The sequence below is a fragment of the Chiloscyllium plagiosum genome, chromosome 7 (assembly GCF_004010195.1).
Source record: "Chiloscyllium plagiosum isolate BGI_BamShark_2017 chromosome 7, ASM401019v2, whole genome shotgun sequence".
Taxonomy (NCBI): Eukaryota; Metazoa; Chordata; class Chondrichthyes; order Orectolobiformes; family Hemiscylliidae; genus Chiloscyllium; species Chiloscyllium plagiosum.
The window spans coordinates 27,690,192-27,695,777 of NC_057716.1; positions in this window are offsets into that span (position 1 = coordinate 27,690,192).

A 5,586-nucleotide genomic window follows, 5' to 3' on the forward strand; every position below is an offset into this window, starting at 1 on the left:
CAGTTACATCACACTGCAAATTTTTGCTATAAATTCTGTGTTACGATTGAGCCCTCCACAATCACCTGATGAAGGAGCGTCGCTCCGAAAGCTAGTGTGCTTCCAATTAAACCTGTTGGACTATAACCTGGTGTTGTGTGATTTTTAACTTTGTACATTTAAAAGATGTTTGGATAAATACATGAATAAGAAAGTTTGGAAGGATATAGGCTAAACACAGGCAAGTGGGACTAGTTTGGTTGGGAACATAGTCGGCATAGACTAGTTAGACCGAAGGGTCTGTTTCCATGCTGTATGACTCTGTGACTCTATAGCCCTATGACAAGGGGGATGCTGGGAAGATGTTTCCCTTTGTGGACAAGCTAGAATGAGGGGAACACAGTTTAAGAATAAGAGGTCTCCCTCATGAGATGAGACTTTTTTGTCTCAGGAGAGTGGTTACACTGTTGAATTGCCCTCTGCAAAGGTTAATGGAAGCTGGGTCATTGACAATACTCAAGACTGAGTTTGATCCCTTTTTGAATGACAAGGGGTCAAAGGTTACAGGGGGAGGGAGAATAAGGAAATTGGAGTTGAGACCTCAACCAGATGATCCACAATCTTATTGAATGTTTGAGCAAGATCAAAGGCTCCTACATCATATATTCTCCTCACAGTTTCCTCTACTCCAGGAAAAGCAGTCTCAACGTACCCAGTTCACCTTCATAACTGAGAATCCTCAACCCTCTAACCTTTTGTGTGAATCTATTCTATGCTGTCTCTAATGGCTTCACACCTTTCTTAAACTGCACATTGTAGAGTTCCATCCATTTACAGATAAAAAGGTTCTAGCTGTCAAATCAATAGTAGCCGCAAAAGATAGTCTTGCCTGTCATTTCTTACATATTTAATAAAGCTCATAATGTCCATATTGATACTATTTGCAAGTTTACCTCAAAGTTTACCTTCACTCTCTTTATTATGCTTTTAGCCATCTTTTGTTGGTTTTAAAGTTTTCCCAATCCTTTGGCTTGCCCTTTCTTACAATTTATCTTCCCTGACTATCTATGGCATGCATTTCCCCTTCCTAGAATCTTTCATCCTCAGGTGATATCTTATTTTGCTAGCTCAATAATTGAATAGCTTTTCCTATGGGCACCAGCAGACTACAGATGTTGGCCCCAAAGGCTGTTGCTATGGCATGTTTCACACAAGTTCACTGCACTCACGGAGCCATTATGACATTATCACAATAAACCTAGTAACCTTCCTGAAAGCCCAGAGCCAAAGTAAAGATGGAACAAATTGGCTTGATTGGGAATGCTTTCCAGGAATATTGGGCATGATTAGAACGGAATGATAACCATCGTTGCTGTTAGCAGCAGAAACTGGGAGGGTAAGGTCAAGACAGCCTTCAAGCTAGGCCTCACTGAACAAAGGCCTACTCAGGATAATGGGAGGCGATGGCCTAGTGGCATTATTGCCGGATTGTTAATCCAGACAGCCACGTAATGCTTTGGGGACACAAGTTCAAATCCCACCAAGGTGGAATTTGAATTCAAAAATAATTCTGGAATTCAGAGTCTAATGAAGACCATGAATCAATTGTTGGAAAAACCCATCTGATTCACTAATGTCCTTCAGGGAAGGAAACCACCATCCTACCTGGTTTGTCCTATATGTGACTCTAGACCCACAGCAATGTGGTTGGCTCATAACTGCCCCCTGGGCAATTAGGAATGGGCAATAAATGCCAGCCTAGCCAGTGATGCCCTCATCCCATGAATGAATAAAAGACAGAGTGGAAGCACCACAGGTATCCATGGCAACACAGCAACACTTTTCTTTTCCATAAGCAATGTGTGGGACTTCCCCTGTGGATTGGGAGTGGTGTCAAAGTCAACTGGAAAATGACACCATAATACTGCACTATTTTACATGGCAGGATATCCCAAAGTGATTTATTAGCCAATGATGTACTTTCTTGGTGTTTGCTGACTGTTGTAATGTGAGAAAAAAGATTTGCACAGAGACATCAACGGGATAATAACAGGATCTTAAGTTGTGTTGGTCGAAATATTGGCTAGGTCACAGAAAGTCAGGTCTGCTCTTTCAACAGTGGCCATGGGAATTTTTTTTGTAGATTTATCTCAGAGGGAGGGAGCGCGGGGCGTTTAGTTGGAGCTAATTAATACATCGCATGGCAACTCCAAGAGGAAAAAGCCTACTTGGTATTGCATTGGAATGTCACTTTGTGCTGGGAGTGCTTTGGTGAGACATTAAACCACGCAAACCTATCCTGACTCAGCAGCAACTCTGAGCTGATTGCTGTCTCCTTTATATTGGTGTGTGAGCATCTTTGAGTGTGTTTCCAAGGCTCTGTGCATAGCCCTGAATCTCTGCCGTGGGACAGCCGGTGCCACAGTGCTGTGTCCTCCTGTTTGATTGTGTATCCCCTCCCAGCCCTCACCGCTTGAGGATGGGTCTGATATTGTCGGTTGCCTTCTTGGCAAGTTTATCAACAAATCATTGCCTGTAATTTTCCCACATTCCCTCTCTCTCCTTTCAGTCGAAACCAGAGTCATTATATTTCCCTTGTTTGGTCAAAAACAAACACCACAGTGGCTGGGATTGCCTCCAAGTTTCCTGTTAGCAATATCAAATAACTCTCGATCCAGATTAAAAATGCATTGGACCATAAGCAGTGTACGTATAAAGTGCTGCTCTTGTAAAATGCATAGATTGCCACCTGGTTTTGTTCAGACTTGCTGTTTCACAAAAGTCATTCAATATTCAATGAGAAGCTCTATAAAGCCATTTTTGCCTGTTACAGAACCTGCACAGTCCTCTCAAAAGCAGCAGAAGAGTCCTGTCTTCAAGGAGCTCTGTGTCTTGCAATATATTCTGGTTATTAACTCCTCAATGCCTAAAGATTACTCTGTGCCAAGCTTCATTTGTACAGCACCTTCAATATGGTAACATCTCAAGACAGCAGTGATAACCGAGCTACCTACGTGCACAGATGACGAGGTAAGTTTTTTGCATAAGGCTGTACGACATAGGAGCAAAATTAGGCCATTCAGCCCATCAGGTCTGCTTCGCCATTCAATCATGGTTGATATGTTTTTCAACCCCATTTTCCTGCTTTCTCCCCATAACCCTCGATCCCCTTGATACTCAATCACCGATCTATCTCAGTCTTAAAATATACTCCATGACCTGGCCTGCACAGCCTTCTGTGGCAGTGAATTCCACAGACTCACCACTCTCTGTCTGAAGAGGTTTCTCCTTATCTCCATTCTAAAAGGTCTTCCCTTTACTCTGAGGCTGTGCCCTCGGGGTCTTCATCCCTCCCGCCAATGGAAACATTTTCCAGTGTCCACTCTGTCCAGGCCATTCAGTATTCTGAAAGTTTCAATCAAATCCCCCCTCATCCTTCTAAATTCCATTAAGAATAGGCCCAGAGTCCTCAAAGGTTCCTCATACATTAAGCCTTTCATCCCTGGGATCATTCTTGTGAACATCTACTGGACACACTCCAGGGTGAATACATATTTCCTGAGATATGGGGCCCAGAATTACTCACAATACTCTAAATGCGGTCTGACAGGAACCTTATAAAGCCTCACAAGTACATTCCTGCTTTTGTATTCCAGTCCTCGCAAGATGAATGACAACATTGGATTTGCCTTCCTCACTACTGAATTAACCTGTAAGTTTACCTGAAGAAAAACTTGGACTAGGACTCCCCAGTCCCTTTGCACTTTCGATTTCTGAATTTTCTCCCCATTACAGAGCATCACAATGGAGAAAGAAGAGGGTTGGGTGGAATCGTGGATTCATTCGCTGAGCCAGTGCATTTTTCTGCACAAGGCAGGGAGGTTTAGAGAGGGCATTCTGTAGCCCAGGGCTTATACAACTGAAGGCCTATACAGCCATCCTACAGCTGACTACAAGTCAGGAACATACAACATTTAGGAGCTGGAGTTCTCAACAGATGGGACAGTGACCTGCAAACTCTGCCCAACCATCCTCTGATGTACGAGATCATGGTTCTGAAAGGGTTAACATTGAAACTGCATTGAGCTGCACCCAATCCAACACTCACAGGGTTGTCAGAAGAAGTAATCTAGCACAAGGTCCTGGTGGAGACAGGTGTGTCCTCTCTGGTTCCTGATGGACTCTGTAATCATACTCATTTAGTTCTTGTACCTATTGCTAACACATAATAAACTTCAGTTTGTTGTTTAGAAAAGTGCCTTTTTCATTAAGACTCAATAGTAGTTTATCCTCTACCACTACTAATGGCTCTTATGGGCATCAGAAGTTCAAAGTTCAAGTCTCAATTCGGAGTGTGGTGACCAGGAAGGTGTGTCATGGCAGGTCAATAAGGAGGATTGGTGTCTGCACCCTACCCCAACAACAAGACACCAGCAGCAGGCACCTCAACAGTAGCTGAGCCTCGGCTGCTTGACCAAAGAGGTTACTTTGGAACCGCAGTAGAGAATGTCTGAGGCTGTCCCAACATTTCCATAGGCAATGCTCACCCACTTCCCTCTGACTAATGCACCTAACACAATAGGCAATTTAGCATGGCCAATTCACCTGGTCTACACATCTTTAGACTGTGGGGGGAAACCGGAATACCCAGAGGAAACCCGCGCAGACACGGGGAGAATGCGCAAACTCCACACACACAGTCGTCCGAGGTTGGAATCAAACCTGGGACCCTGGTGCTGTGAGACAGCAGTGCTAACCACTGAGCCACCATGCCACCCACGCCGACTAATGTCTCAGGCCCTTGCGTAATCTCCACCACCATGTAACCAATGTGGCAAGGGCTATCGGACATGCCCTTAGAAGAACGGGGTATGATGCTCAACTCATCGATTGCCAATTCCGACATGCCACAGCGAGCAACCATAATGACCTCCTCAGGAGACAGGGATGCAACCGATAGGGTACCCTTCATTGTCCAGTACTTCCCGGGAGCAGAGAAACTACGCCATGTTCTTCACAGCCTGAAACATATTATCGATGAGGATGAGCACCTCACCAAGACCTTCCCCATACCTCCACTTCTCACCTTTAAACAACCACCAAACCTAAAACAAATCATTGTTCATAGCAAACTGCCCGGCTTTCAGGACAACTTTGACCACAACACCCGTACAACCCTGTCAGGGCAACCAATGCAAGATATGTCAGAAAGTCGACACGGACACCACCATATGGGACACCACCCACCATGTACATGGCAGGTACTCATGTGACTTGACCAACATTGTCTATCTCATACTCTGCAGGCAAGGATGCCCTGAGGGCATGGTACAGTACAAGAGGTTCATCCCCAAGAAAAGAAAGATTATCAGGGGAGGGATTAGACAGCCATGGCTGACAAAGGAAGTCAGGAAATGTATCAAAGAAAAAGAGAGATCCTATAAAGTGGCCAAGAGCACTGGGAAATCAGAAGATTGGGAAGGCTACAAAAACAAACAGAGGATAACAAAGAGAGAAATAAGGAAGGAGAGGATCAAATATGAAGGTAGGCTAGCCAGTAATATTAGAAATGATAGTAAAAGTTTCTTTCAACACATAAGAAACAAA